The sequence below is a fragment of the Bombina bombina genome, chromosome 1, assembly GCF_027579735.1.
Source record: "Bombina bombina isolate aBomBom1 chromosome 1, aBomBom1.pri, whole genome shotgun sequence".
NCBI classification, from domain to species: domain Eukaryota; kingdom Metazoa; phylum Chordata; class Amphibia; order Anura; family Bombinatoridae; genus Bombina; species Bombina bombina.
In genome coordinates, this window is record NC_069499.1 from 899,265,448 (window position 1) to 899,281,297 (window position 15,850).

Sequence of the window (15,850 nt, forward strand, 5' to 3'; positions counted from 1 at the left end):
GTACAATTAAACAACACAGAGGATTATATGATCTTAACTAGTAATCTAACAAACATGTTTCAAATTCAGTTCATATCTTTAATGGATGATGCACTATATCGTGGTCATATTAATCATGACATTTTTTTTTTTTTTAAATAATTTTTATTGAGGTTCTTTGTCAAACAAACAATGAGCAATTGTCAATACATGTTAAAGAGAACAATAAATTGTTACAGTGTAGGTTGCCAATAGAAATCGCACAAGTACACAATACAATTAAATGACAAATTACACATTAATTACAAACATTAAGCGTTGTTCAAACAGTACACCACCATAAAATGTATGCGGCCACTCTTGGACCACAAAGATGTTATATATATAATATAAGGCGGGTACACAGTGATGTGACAGGGCCAAACATGAACCCCAAATGAAAAACCTCTTTTTTACTTTTTTATAATGCAGCGAAACAAGTTATGTTATGTATAGGTGGTATGGTAAAATTTAAATTATTGATTTTAAAGTTTAAGAGCTGCGAATAAAAGAATAGTTTGGGTTGCGGTATTAGTTAGAAAAACCGCGGAGATAGTCCTCCTAAACTAGGAGGCGTATTATGCGATTGTGGGGGGGGGAGGTGGGTATTGAAGCGTAGTAGGTAACTTACATGGTAGTTATATAGTGGATTGATGGTATACCTATTCACAGGGCTGGCATAGCTTATGGAGCTTATTCGAAATATAGTACATAATAAGGCCATAAATAACAATAGTAAAGCAGGGCCTGCCTGCACTGAAAACATTGTTGTAGGCCTCAAAATAGAGCTATGCGGTCCAATATATCTATGTCCACAACAACAAGTTATGAATGTGCACAATATGCCTCACATGAAAATGATAGAGCCCTCAGTAAAATACTTGTAAACTAAGCAGCTGACATTAGTATCAAATAGATTGTGACTTATAAACTCTTTTCAGGACTGCCAGGCTCCCAATAGTAGGCATATCAGCTTGTGTTAAATTTAGCGAGTATAATAATCTCTATGGTTTGAATTATCATAAGATGTGCTATACAAACGACACATGTAGTCTGCTGTGGCTAGGCCATGGTAGATTACCATAAATATGCTAATTATATGTGTAGGCAAAAATGGACTATGGGAGTTAGCATGGGACCATTCTGATATAAAACACACTGAACTATAATGAGGAGTCTAGAACGTGAGTACATATAATAATCAAGCATTTGAGTATTAATGATTAGTATTCCTTTGTTAGTCATGAGGTTCCTAGATCATACACTGCACTCAACATACCTATAGATGAAAAAGTGAAAGGGCTCAGACATCCCGGCCGCAGACATCCAAGCCCTTAAGAACAATCAAAAGTAAAAATATTGTGTAAATAGATAGCTAGGAACACTCTATCAAATATAATCAAGGAAAATATTAGAGCACACCTATGCTTGATAAACCTTATGTGATATTAAACCGAGCGTGGTGGATATCAAGTCGGACATGCAAAATATGTGTATGTGCAGCCAATTATCTTACAGGGATAGGCCCACAATGCAAATGCCCAGGTCTTGAATTAAAAACTAGGGGTACTTCGCCCATGCAAAAAAAAATTCTACATCTAAAGATAAATGTAATAACATAATAGCATTATGTGAGTTATGACTTTAAAATTAGTACTGCAAGCAAACGCTATAACAAGGATAATTACCGCAGGAGAAATTACTCTTCAGTATAATACTCACATTATCCTATGGCTTACCTAGCAAACACATATACTGGGAAGTAAATGCGGTAAACATATAATTTAGCAGAAATATATATATGAGCTCAATAACGCATAGTAGCTTGCATATAAATATGCAGAAATATATACCAATATATTTTAATTACTCTATAAGAAAAAGGAAGGTACTCAGTTATAGGAATTACATTTCTCAGCATGTGAAATACCATTTGCAGCCTATAAATTAAACACAAGGGTAGTGCAGTAGACATCCTTAAACCTCACAGATAAATTAAATGTTTAAAGAGAAATTAGGATTGTGGCAAAGCACATAATATGCCCATTTATTGCAATAGAAGCCTAATGTAGTTAGCACCCTTCAGGTAACAAATATAGAACTCTGCAGTGTAATTGGTAGGAGTAAGATGTTGGCAATAAGGGTAAAGTTCAATAAATACTTCTTTGTATACACCAAAACTGGGGAGTAAAACTATAAAGCACTAATATATAACAAGGAAGCTTTAAGCAAACATAGGTTTCTAACCAGCTTATATTGGACAGTCCAGAAGCAATCAGATACACCGCCACCATAGCCAATGTCACTCAAAAGTCCTCCGTAAATGTAGTTGTCTGGCAAAATATAGGATTGTCCCTTTAACCAATGCCTCTAGGGATCATTACCTCTGTACCCGGGAGTAGTATCCGCTCTAATGAGTATTCTGGAGGATTATCTCTCAACTCATGTCCGGTAATGAGGACACTAGGTGAAGGCGAGAGATCAACCTTTGGTTGCAGCATAGTGTTAGGACCCATCTCCATGCTTTCAGTAAAAGTCTCCAGGGCCAAGTCTATCATTTGTCGACTAGGCATTTGGTTTGACATCTTTAGGGGGGCTTAAACATTGTGTACTCCACCATCTCTGCAATCTGTCTTATATGTTCATGTGGTTCCTCCACACCTAAACAATCAGCCACAGCTCCCACATCAATGGGCCCCCAGTCACCCATGGACTCGTGAGACAAAGTGGCCTCGAGACAACTCCCCTTCACCGGTAATGAGCTGGTAAGTCCCTGTGATTGGGATTCTGTGAGTGAAGATGATGGAGCGCTGCAGGGGGACAATGCTATGCCTCCAAAAGAAAGCGCAACAGTAGTAGTACTGCCGAGGTCCTTGTCCAAGGGGTTAAAATTAAGGACGCCACAAACAGGGTCAAGAGAAACTGCAAAGGCCTCCCGGTACTGCCGTAGTAAGAAGCCAATTTCCTGCAGCAGGGCGTGTGGTTCCATGATAAATGCCGGTTACTGGTAGTGACCTGACGTTAGAAAAGACTGCTAGTCAGGAGTTAGAGTTCAGATGACTGTGCCCAAGCGCCTGGGAAAGAAAATAGCAAGGAAGCCTCCACAGCATATATGCATGCCAAAGATACTGGCTACCTCGTGGTAATGTAGGAGAGCGAGATTAGAGCCGTAATTTTATCTATTTCTTCAAAACTTTATAGTGATACTCCATAGGTATAGTTCTGCCAGGGTGATAGGTGTTTCTGAAGAAAAAATTGCAGTTATATCATACAAAAAAGATCCAAAATTGAGAAATATATGCAGGTGCTCTTGCTATGCACGTCCTTTCACCCCAGAGGTTGGCTCCGCCCCCGATCATGACATTTTTTACTATGTATTAGTACCGTACAACAGCCGATTAAACCTATTTTTAATATTGTACAAAAGGTGCATAAGCCTCTCGAGGAGGTGAAGGGTCAACCAATTGTGTCTTACATTGGCTTTTTGTGTGAAGCCCTTTATAAGTGGATAGATAGTATCCTCCAACCCTTAGTATTTAAATTACATAGTTATCTCAGGGATACTAAACATTTGTTACAAAATCTTGATAAATTCAAGTGGGAACCCCAACATGAATGGCTCACAGTAGATGTTGTATCTCTTTATTCTGTCATACCATGTGATATGGGTATAGAGGCAATTAAATATTTTCTTAAAACTCATACTGAAGACAATGCTAAATTTATTGATTATTTGTTGGATGTCACTCGCTTTCTCTTGACCCATACCTACTTTAAATTTGAAGATAATTATTATTTCCAGACACATGGTACGGCTATTGAGGCCAAGTTTGCCCCTCCTATGCAAACTTAGTCATGGGTTTGTGGCAGATTGTCCACGTGTTTGGAGATATCAATCCTTTTGCCCATAATACACATTTATATCATATTTTATTGATGACTTGATATCCCTGGAGTTTCCAATACTGTAGCAGACTGGTTCTCTCATTTCTGGAGAGACTCCAGCGATTGGCATCTTCTTCGCCCTATTTTTCTGGAAATTCAGAAAGTATTTGGTCCCTTTTCGATAGACCTTTTCTCTTCCCGAATCAATCACCAGTTACATCGTTATTTCAGTTGGCTTCCAGACCCGGGGAGCGAGGCCACAGTCCGGAGCTTACGCTTTTCCCCCCTTCTCTCTCATCACGAGGACCCTCTGGACGGTCAGGAGGTTCAAATGTTCCCTGACAGTGATTACCCCCTTTTGGCCGATGCAGCCCTGGTTTCCGCTCCTTCTGGAGATGGTGGTATCTCCGCCTCTTCTTCTACCCAATCGGCACAACATCCTTTCAGACACAAAAGGTGACCCTCACCACCTCATTCTCCAGGGACGGCTTCCCCTGCTAGCATGGCAGATTTCAGGGGATCCTGGTCTTCCGAGGACCTTTCTAGAGACGCTCAACTTCTCCTTCGAGAAACTTGGGCCCCTGGCACCAGAAAATGTTATGCTTCAGCCTGGAAGTCATGGGTTAGTTGGTGTTCCTGCAGGCAGGTTGATCCCTTTTCGGCTCCTGTAGTTTGTATAGTAAACTTTCTTTCTGAACTTTTTTTCCCTTGGGAAAGTTTACCGCTCCATTAATCTCAGCGGGTCATTTTTCAATGGATGGTAAGCCGGTTGGGTGACATCCCCTTGTGTGTCGAATTTTGAAAGCCATTCGGTTAAAAATTCCCCCTCCTCGATATTCACAGCTTTGGGGTGTTTCCATCATGCTTTCCTTTCTTAGGAATTGGCCTTCCAATGCAGAACTTTCCCTTAAACAACTTTCAGCCAAACTAGCCATGTTGCTCTGCCTTGTTTCTTTTTGCAGGATTTCGGATATCCGTGCATTGGATGTAGAAGGCGTTTCCTTTTCTCCGGAGGGCGTCACTTTTTCTGTCTTCAGACGCACAAAATCTATGTCATCTTCCATCTTCTGTCCCTATTTCCCAGAGGACCCTCAGCTCTATCTGGCTCTCTGTTTGAAATCCTACCTTTCTAGGTCGGCTTCCTCCCGCCCCTCTTCTAGGGGTCAATTACTTATTTCCTATGTTCCACCTTTTCTCCCCATCTCCTCTCCCATGATAGCCCGATGGGTTCGTTGGCTTATGTCATCTGCAGGTATTGACTTTTCTTTTGGAGCTCATTCTATGCGGGGTGCAGCTGCATCCAGAGCTCTTTTAGCAGTCAGTAACCTTCAAGACATCCTTAAGGCTGCAGATTGGTCTTCGTCAAATACTTTTTCTCATTTTTACTTTAAACCTATTCTTCATGCTTCTAAGTCATTACTTCTATTGCGTTAAAAATGCAAAATATGAAGCCTCCTGTCTTGACATAAAATTCAGATTATTATAAACTTGGTGACTAAATAATCTTGATTTTATTAAAGACAGGAGGCGAGTATTTTCTCACCCTTTCTCCTTTTGCCTCTCCCTGTGTAGTATATATATATATATATATATATATATATATATATATATATATATATATATATATATATTTCAATGAATTGGTAATTAATGGTTTATTTAATTTTCATGGTGATGTTCTTATAATTCTGTATTTAAGAGAACAATTAATATTGTCATTTTTTCTTTCTTCCTTACAGTTTAATTCAGTGGAATTGGGTGTTCCATTTATACTTGGAGTCTCTGCTTGGACCTCCCTAGAAGCTTGGTATCGCTTTCTTCACATGATGTTATTTATGTTCGTTCCCTTTTAGTCTTTCTGGAAATTCATTAAAGAAAAGAGGAAGGACTTAGATTGTTCTGGACACTTTATTACTATACTGTAAACTCATTGGTTGTTCACTGTTGCTATGTTATTTTTTCTTCTATACTGTTTTTTTCTTTGCTGCTGTTTTGGTTTTCAGTAAAGAAACATGCAAATTACTCGCCTCCTGTCTTTAATACAATCAAGATTATTTAGTCACGAAGGTTATAATACTCTGAATTTTTCACTCATAACGTCAAACTTGTAATCTAGCTGATTGTTGACACACCACCTATTGTAAGGACCCCTGTCTTGGTCAGGTAATTAAGCTTTGCTATTCAGTTTCCAGTGTCTTCAGTGTTTTATTTGCCAGTAAAATGTAATGCCTTATAAATCATTTTTGAGATATATGTATCTTTTAAAAATGATAATTAAATATACTGAAGTGTGCTACAAGATGTAGCCATGTGTACAGGTGCAAAACCTCTTTAGCTGGAATCATTGATTTCTGCATGTGAAACGCTAAGGGCTAGATTACAAATGGATCGCTAATTAGCACTTTAGCTAGAGTGGTAACTACTCTAGAAGTAAACTTTTTGCAAGCGTCGGGTTGCACTGGTATTGCAAGTTAAAAGTAAAAACTGTATCGCTGCAGCGCTAAACCAATGCGCTTAAAAAGCTGAACTTACATTATCATGTGCACTATAACTGCCAATAGAAGTCAATGGAGAAAAAAGTGGAAAAAAAAACCTTACACCCTTCTCGAACGCTAACCTGAATCACCATAAGACCCCTACACTAATAACCCCTAAACCGCCACATAGCCCACCATAAAGTCCTCACTACACTATTAACTCCTAAACTACCACATAGCCCACCGCAAAGTAACCCACTATGTTATTAACCCCTAAATTGCCAGCACCCACCACAAAGTAACCCACTAAATGATTAACCCCTAAACTGCCAGCTCCCACTGCAAATAAACCTTCTACACTATTAACCCCTAAACCACCTTCCCCCACCACAAAGTAATTAACTACACTATTAACCCCTAAACCATCAGCCTCCACCGCTAAGTAACACTCTACACGTTTAACCCTTAAACTGCCAGCCTCCTCTGCAAAGTAACTCACTACGCTATTAACCCTTAAACTACCAGCCCTCCACCACAAAGAAACCCATTACATTATTAATCCCTAAACCACCAGCCCCCACCGCAAAGTAACCAACTACACTATTAACCCTTAACTGCCAGCCCCCACCACAAAGTAACTCACTACCCCCCACCCTACCCCCAAAAAAGTGCTCTAAACAGGGCATTTGACTTGGCATTGCCCATAAAAGGGCGTTTAGCTCTTTTACTACCCATAGGAGAAAAAAAACCCTAATAAAAAAAAAAAGCCTATCAGAAAAAAAAACAACCTATCACTAAACCCCAAGATGGTACTCACCAAAAACGATGGCGGTGCTCCATCTTCATCCCAGCGGCGGTCTATCTTCTTATCTTCATCCCAGGGGTGGCAATTTTCAGATCTTTAATTCAGCCGCACACTAAATTTGAATGTAAGGTACACCTTTTAAATAAGGGTAACCTTGCATTCCTATTGGCTGATTTGCATGGTTAAATTCAAATCAGCCAATAGAATGAAAGCTTTTATATTGGCTGATTTGAATTTGAACATGCAAATCACCCAATAGGATGCAGGGGTACCACTATATAAAATTCAATGGGCGGCTGGTGACCACATGAAGAGGACCTCCCTGTTGAAGATCTGAAGGTGGATGAAGATAAGAAAATTGACCGCTGCAGTGATAAAAAAGGACTTCCCCGGTATGAAGATGGAGATTTGTCATCATCTTTGGTTTTAGAATAGGCATAACTCTTTTTTTTAATTTTGGTAATTTCTTTTTTTTTTGCAATGGTAATCTTTTTTTATTATTTTGTAATGTAAGGTTTTTTTTACAGTAATGTTTTTTTTTAACAGTAATGTTAGTTTTTTTTATTTTTTGTAATGTGAGGGTTTTTTTTTTTACTGTAATGTTAGTTTTTTTAATGGAATATTAGATTATTTAATTGTGTGTATGTTAGGTTTTTTTGTAATAGTAATGATAGTTTTTTTTTTTTTTTAAAAGGTAAGGTTATATATATATTTTTTTTAAAGGTAGTTAGGTTTTTTGGTAAAGGTAGGGTTAGTATATTTTAAAATTAGAGGGTGTTAGGTTAGAGGGTTTAGATGTTATTGGTTTAGGGGTTAATAGTGTAAAGAGGAATTTAGTTATGTAGGGGTGTCTGTTTAGGGGTTCAAAGTGTAGCTTAGTGCAATTGTTTGCTACTGGACAAACTCTTTAGGCTGTGTAAAAAGTTTGAGTGATAAATGTGATTGCGTTCACATGATCACATTTACTTTCAAATTGTAATAAGAGTGCATATTACCGCTCAACGATACCCATAGAAAATATGGGGAGCGTAAATTACCGCAATTTTACGCAAGTAATATGGATTTGACCATAGAGAACACTGCTATCTCACAATCACATTTACACCACACCTCACACTAAAAACAGAGCTCCACTTGCAATCTAGCCCAATGCATTTTATAGTCATTTTTCATATTTAGTATGATTGTTTGTTTTATTCTAGAACATCCAGTTAGTAAAATAATATTATATGAGCATATCACTTTCTTAACTAGAGATGATTGTAACACAGATGATGTCATTGATGGCATGATGAGTAATTGCAAATTTTCATTGTTGCCACCAAACCAACAAATTTGTCAGATTAATAAATGAAAATATATTGCAACTTCTCTTTAGCCTTTTCTTCTGCTAATCTGAAAGGGGACTGACAGGTGCTTAATGCGACAATTCTATTGCTGTATTATACGATGAATAATAAAACTGGCAGCAAATTTAGAAAGGTATAATAAATGAATAATTCATGGCTTTTAAATATCTATATAGTTCTAATTACCAGTATTTAATGAATTTCAGATGTGCTCAAATGAATGAATTTTCATCGAGCACCTGCTCATTTTTCATAGGTGGCAAACAGAAATTCAACATAAAGTTATTTCTAGTCTGTTTTTTTCCAAGTCAAAATGCATGTTCCTGTTGTGAAATCATTTGCTTTGTTGCCATGGATATGATAAGTAAATAGATGCATTGTATTTAATAATATAAGGATATTATAGATATGTCTAAAACATCTTATCTATATCAGTTATGTTGAAAAATATTGACATTTTTAAGGGAAGTAAAAGGAAGTTTAACAGGCTACTAATTTTTATGCATCGCAATCTTGAGAATATTGAGGTTTGAAAAAGTGTATCTGACTACAACTAACTTACCTTCAACAGATACCATAACAATAGACACCTTTGTTTTTCCAAATATGAATAGCTATCATTTTCAAGCTTGATCTGAATTTTTATTACCTATTATTTTATTATCATTTCTGGCATTGTGGTTGATGTTCCCTTTTCAACATCAAAGTCATCAGAATGCAAACAATAACGCCATTCTTAATTAAATTACCAGATATCAGAAAAGTGACAGAATCTTACCGCTATAAATGCAAGTTTTTCAAGGAGGAAAAAGCCGCCTTCATAGCGGTAAAATGGACATTGGAAATTGGAGACTTTGTGGGACAAGGTGTGAAATCAGCACTTGGAAAGTGAACCTAAGCCGACTGTTCATTTGGATACTTGACTGTGAACATCCGTGTTTCTTTCATTTGTGCTGTTCCCTGATTGACACATGTGCCACATTGTTTTAAATTGTTTGATAAATCATTTTAATAAATTGGAGATTTCTTAGATTTCTTAGAAGACTGATCCTGTGTATGCCTGTGGATTCTTAACGCTACGCTTATATCTCAGAGCTGGATTATAGCTCTGAAAAGTGTGAGTATTTAGATTTCTCACTTGTGATAATTACATCAGTTAAATAATGTAATGCTATGAGAATTGTTTCTCTCCCTTTTTCACTTTAAGGTTATTTTCCCTGAGGCGGTTACCAGTTAACCTTTGAAAAAAAAACAGAATTGCTACATCTCATATAAGTATGATTTATTTTATATATATACCGGCCCAACATCGGATCAAGAGGAGCCGGAGTTTCCAACGGTGAGAACAACATTTGGGGTTAGTTAGGGTATTATTTATTTATTTTTTATTTTGAAGAATATGCTCTTTTATTTTTACTTTTCTTTTATATGATAGTTTTTTTAGGTAGATTTTGTTATTTTGGGGGCTGGATGGTTACTCGCAAACTAAAATGTTGAAAACTTTTCTCAAAACACTCAAAGGGCTTCATTTATTAAGCAGCGGATGCTGCTTTGGAGCCCAATCATTTCAGGCTCACCTAAATGGAAGTTAAAAAGCAGCATTTGTAAGACCGCTGCTCTTTAACTTGTCCGCCACCTTTTTTTAAATCATCCTGATCTGATCCAATCAGAATGATTGACAGCCCCTGTTAGCGGCCAATTGGCTGCCAGTGAGCCACTAAAATTTCACCAGAAATGCTTGTGCTATGTTAAATGCAGACAACGAATCATGTCTGATCGACTATTAATAAATCTACCCCAAAATATGTATAACCCTAATAGAAAAACACATGCATATGAAAATATAGGCAAATCTAAGATGCTATCCACAGAAAGAAGCAGAATATGATTTATAGTGACTGCAGACTTTCATTTTTAAAGTGTGCCCCCTGCTAACTGCTTACTTCACTTTACACAGTGAAGTTTCCCTTTCCAGCGAGTGCCATTACTTTCAATAGAGACATCTCATCACTCGCAGGGACTGCCCCTTTGTTACGATAATTTTACCAGGGCAGCCCCTGTGAGGGTAAGTGTGAAAAACCACATATTATTTGATGAAGTTTAGAACATTGGGCCCTCAATGTAGACAAAGGAGTTTGTTTCAGAATATGTATAACACTTATTAAATACATGTATGTGAAACTAGAAGTAAATGCAAGATGAATTACGCTGGAAATAGCATAATTGTATTTGTATGTGCTCCAGAACAGACTTTGGTATAAGTACTGGGTGCTCTCCGTCACATTCACTTTCCCCCTGTAAGAATCTACATATTAGTGAGCTGCATTACTTTCTTTGGAGGTAAGCTTACAACTTGCTGGGAATTACTTAGATCATACCTTGAGGTCTGAGCATGCAAGGGTTCTTGTGATATTTCTCATCATGCTGACAAATGTTAAATCATTGGTCCTTATTTAGAGTGACTAGGCAGCCTGTAGAATAGATGTATTTTTATATGTATAATTTGGTTTACAGTGATTGACAGCAATTATCAGTCATTAAAGGATTCCAAAACTTTTTTTTTTAGTGTACACCGGGAATACAAATTTCAATAAACAAAGATGCATATATTATAAAGTACCTACTTTTAAACTGAAACAATGTTTCTAAGCATTATAATATTAATTCATCATTTTCGGCTATGACGTCGTTCAAGACAACCCTCTAAAATGGAGTGTGCATTATAGAAATCCATTTCCAATCTGATGGCTACTTCTCGCATATTTACTATAACGTCACCATACGCATGTGTAATGCAATCCAAACATTTACGCATGCGCATATCTTCTCCTCTCTTATTTTAATTTCAATAATGATTGAATTTATGTTCGTTATTTTCAGGGAGATTCTTGCAGCGCAGCGCTCTTACCTGCTCTATGCAGTGAAATCATCAGCTCTGTCTAACATCGATACAGCTGGTCTCTGTATTGATGTGATTGACGTAGAGTATGATGATTGAGCAGTTTGTGCATGAGCATAGCGGCAATACTCCGCCATTATCATAACCTGGGTTAAGAGTATGACGATTGAGCAGATCGCGCATGCGCATAGCGGCAAACTCCGCCATTATCATAACCTGGGTTATCAGTTTTAATTGGAGGATGGGAAATCATAGCCGGCTGTGGGTTTGGAAATATTTATTTTTTTAAAATTGGATTGCGAGCGTATGGTACATCTTTGGAACGCAATGTAAATTACAAAATAATAGAAAATAGTTTGATATTGCGATTGCAGATAATAAGAATTTTGGATTTAGTGTCCCTTTAATGGTGCTGTTGTGGAGAAATGGAGATTATCAAGGACAGATGTGTTACTCAGTAAGATTATGATTATTTTGACAAAAAAAAGTCCATTCTTGTTTTTTTTTAATATTGCATGAAAAGTTTGCAAAATAATTGAAATCAAGTTCATTATAGTCTATATCATGCTCATTAGCTTCCAAATTCTCCTTTTTTATTACTTTGCTCTTAGGCTTAACATCAACACTTAAAGTTTACTTAAGATAAAATAAACTATTTTGATTCAGATACAGCAGTTTTAAGACATTTTACAATTTATTTTCACTATCAAATTTTGCACAGTCTTTTTATATGCACTTTCAGAGGTATCAGCTACTACTGTACACAATCTCACAGGTTATACATATTCTAGTCTATAATTAGCTGATGTCTGTCACATGATACAGGGGACCGGAAAATTGGAGAAAAAAATTGCCAGGAAAAAATATACTGCTTTTTTGAAATTCAGAGTGTTATTGCATTGTCTTTATAGTATGCACTTATTAATTATGAAAATCTAATGTATTTAGTGGCCCTTTACGAGTTTTTTTTAGTGCCATAGAGGATTAAGGCATGATCCTATTTATTAGTAAATTTAGGGGTCAATCCTTTAGAAAAACATCATTATAGTCTATGGGGATTTTTGTAGATAAATCAGTTGATACATTTTTCTAAAGGATTGTAACCGACCTCATAGTTTGGCAGTGTCAGATACCTAGCTGGTTCCGCTCCCAGCACTAAAGTCCAATTCCCTAGTCTCAGTGTTCCACATGGAGGGCTCAGCTTCCACAGCTGCTGCTGCATCCTTCTTGGGTCATGCGGCTGCACTCTGCCTGAATTTAAAGGGGCCATGTCCTAATTATCAGAACTCCCACCTGGAGGTAATTGGAATGGGAGTTTCTATGAAAAACCCCTCAGCCAATTACTCTAGGCTGAGTTATTGTTAAACCTACCTTGTTCCTGAAGTCTGATATACTTACCTCGCACCTGCATATGCTCACCTATTTCCTGAAAGCCAAATATTCTTATCAGATACCTGCATATGCTCACCTTGTTCAAGAGACCATGCATACTTACCTTGCACATGTGTATGATCACCTGGTTCCTGAAATCCAAGCATGTTTTCCTGATACCTGCATATGCTCACCTTGTTCCAGAGACCAATCATACTTACCTGACACCTGCATATGGTTACCTTGTTCCAGAGACCAAGCATATTTAGCTGACATCTGCATATGCTCACCTTGCTACAGAGACCAAGCATACGTGCCTGATACTTGTGCATGCTCACCTTGTTCCAGAGACCAAGCATACTTACCTTGCACCACCATATGCTCACCTGGTTCCTGAAAGCCAAGCATACTTACCTGCTACCTGTGTATGCTGACCTTGTTCCGGATCCTGTGCCTGATGAGTATCCTTACCCTGCTATACCCGTGACAGCTTTCCTCAAACCAGCTGTGCCTGCTGTACCCATTGGTATCCTGTGACAGTTTCCCCAACAGTACCCAATTGGTATCCTGTGCCTGCTAAGCATCCTGTTTCTACTATACTAATGACAGCTTTCTTCAAACCATCTGTGCCTGGTGTACCTACTGGTATCCTGTGACAGTTCAAGCATCAGTGTCCACTGGACTTTGTTACTATAACCTGTGGTGTCATAAAACACCACATAACCTACTAAATTATTCTGAAACTCAAATAGGTCTTTAGTGTTCTGTCTTGGGCCTATGTTCAAACTTGCTGTTTCTGTGATCTTCAACTACCAACTGTTCTTTTAGCTATCATTCAGTAAAGCTTTCAAAATACTTTTATTATTACAAGTGTATCTGTTCCTGCATTCTGAGTCCCACACACCCTAACTCTCTCACAGGCAGGGTGTATTTAATGTAATTTGTTTTCATTTGTACATCCCATCCAGAGATGAAAATGCATTTGCTAAATTCTGAAACATTAAAGAGACAAATTACTCAAACATTTGAAATCATATATTTGAAAGAGCAGCAGTTAAAAATGATAAAACAATATTTTTGCGTGTGTATGTAGAAAAAAAAAACCAAATTAAGAGCAGTTTAAACTTATGGTGAAACTAACAGGAAGTGCATAATCTGTACTCTGGAAGCACAGCTTTGAACAAGGGAGTACTTTGCACAAACTTTTCCAGTGCTAGAATTGACTTGCTGTATAACTCACTTCCACTGACCTACCATACTCCAAGAAGATTTTATATCCGAAGGACAGAAGAAATACAGATTTCTGTCAGTGATTCGAATATCTCGTCACATTCTGCAAGGGGAGCGGATTTCCATACGAGTACACCATTGCATTGCTAATACCTTACTTCATAGGATTGAGGTCTCATCCTGTAAGTTTGAATTTCAGCTGCATCTATCGGGATTGAATTTAAATACGTTACCAGCTCACATATGTCACTATATGGGTCTTTTTACTGCTGTTAATAGCTGCTGTTGCATTAGGTGCATTTATCTTTAAGAGTATATATTTACTATTTCTTTGCACTGTATATATAGATTTGATACTACAGAACCAGCGCTATCTTCCCTTTTGTTCCTCTACATTTCAATTTTTTCCATTGGGAAAGTGTTTACTGGAGTTTTGCTACAGTTCTCTTTTCTCTTAAAGGGATAGCAGCTTAAGGTTCTGGTTACTGTTCTGGGGAAAGTTTATGTGACCTAGTCCCTATTTGTCTCTAGTCTCATAGTTTGTAGCGCCTGTTTTTTCCGCTTTTTGTCCCACATATACATATATATATAGTATATAGTATATATATATATATATATATATATATATATATATATATATATATATATATAGTATATATGTATGTGTGTGTGTGTGTATACTATATGTAATAATAGTTAATATACTGTGCACAGCAGCAAATATAAGCTGTACAAGAAATCCAACAAAGTCCAACCTGTAATATAATTAAAAGTCAATTGTGTCCTTAGACAAAAAAATCAACAATCTCCACCTGAAGCTAGTATATGGTGTGGTGACCACACAAAGTTTGTGTACAGTACGTGCCACTCCTCCAAACTTTCCCAAGTCTTTTTCGTCAATCAAATACTAAAATAAAAACAGCAAAAAGACTGCCACTGCGACTTACATGTAACCAATTTAAAAATTACAAAGTGCGCAAAATAATGCAAGATCCTTTGTGCAGGTAATCAAGTTCTCCCAGTGAAATACATTTTTCTTGAGTAAGTCCCTCTATTGAGGGACAAAAAACTTAGAAGTCTTTTGACCTCAACTGAGCTTCCGTACTCCATGGCAGGGTAACAAGTGGCTTCAGCCTGTTCTCACTGATGGCCACTGTTTCAAAGTGAAACCTGATTCCCTGCACGATAGGAGCTAGAGCGTTACAAGGAAAAATATGCTGCTGCCATCTAGTACACTTGTAAATGTATTCTTACAAATATGTTGGTATCTACTGTTCCAAACATGCAGACACATTGTATTTTACCTACCTTTTTTCAACAAAGGATATAAAGAGAAAAATAATACATTTTATAACAGAAATAAATTGCAAACTTTTTTAAAGTGTTCCTCTATCAGAAAAATTAAAGACATTTTTTTTAATACATGCCCCGTTAATACTGATGGTCAATTAAAACTAAAAACTGAAAATGTTTCTTACATAACAATAGGTATTTAGATCTCTTTAATTTATACTGTATCTGCATACATTTTGTAAATAAACATATTTTAAAAGTGAAAACTGATATATTTAATAATGTTGAACACCATCAGCATTATGCATGCACCTTTCATATAGCACTGCTGTTTTTTTATTGCAAGGCAAAGTGGTATTTGTGCATAAATGTAATTTAATATTTACTACTTTTTTCATTTTGACAGTTTTCTAAATAAGAAATTTCTACTGGAATGAGATCAGGCAAATTATTCATTTCGCAAGACACTGAGGATCTGACAGATGACAATTAATCTATAGTACTTATTTGCTCAGCCCATTCG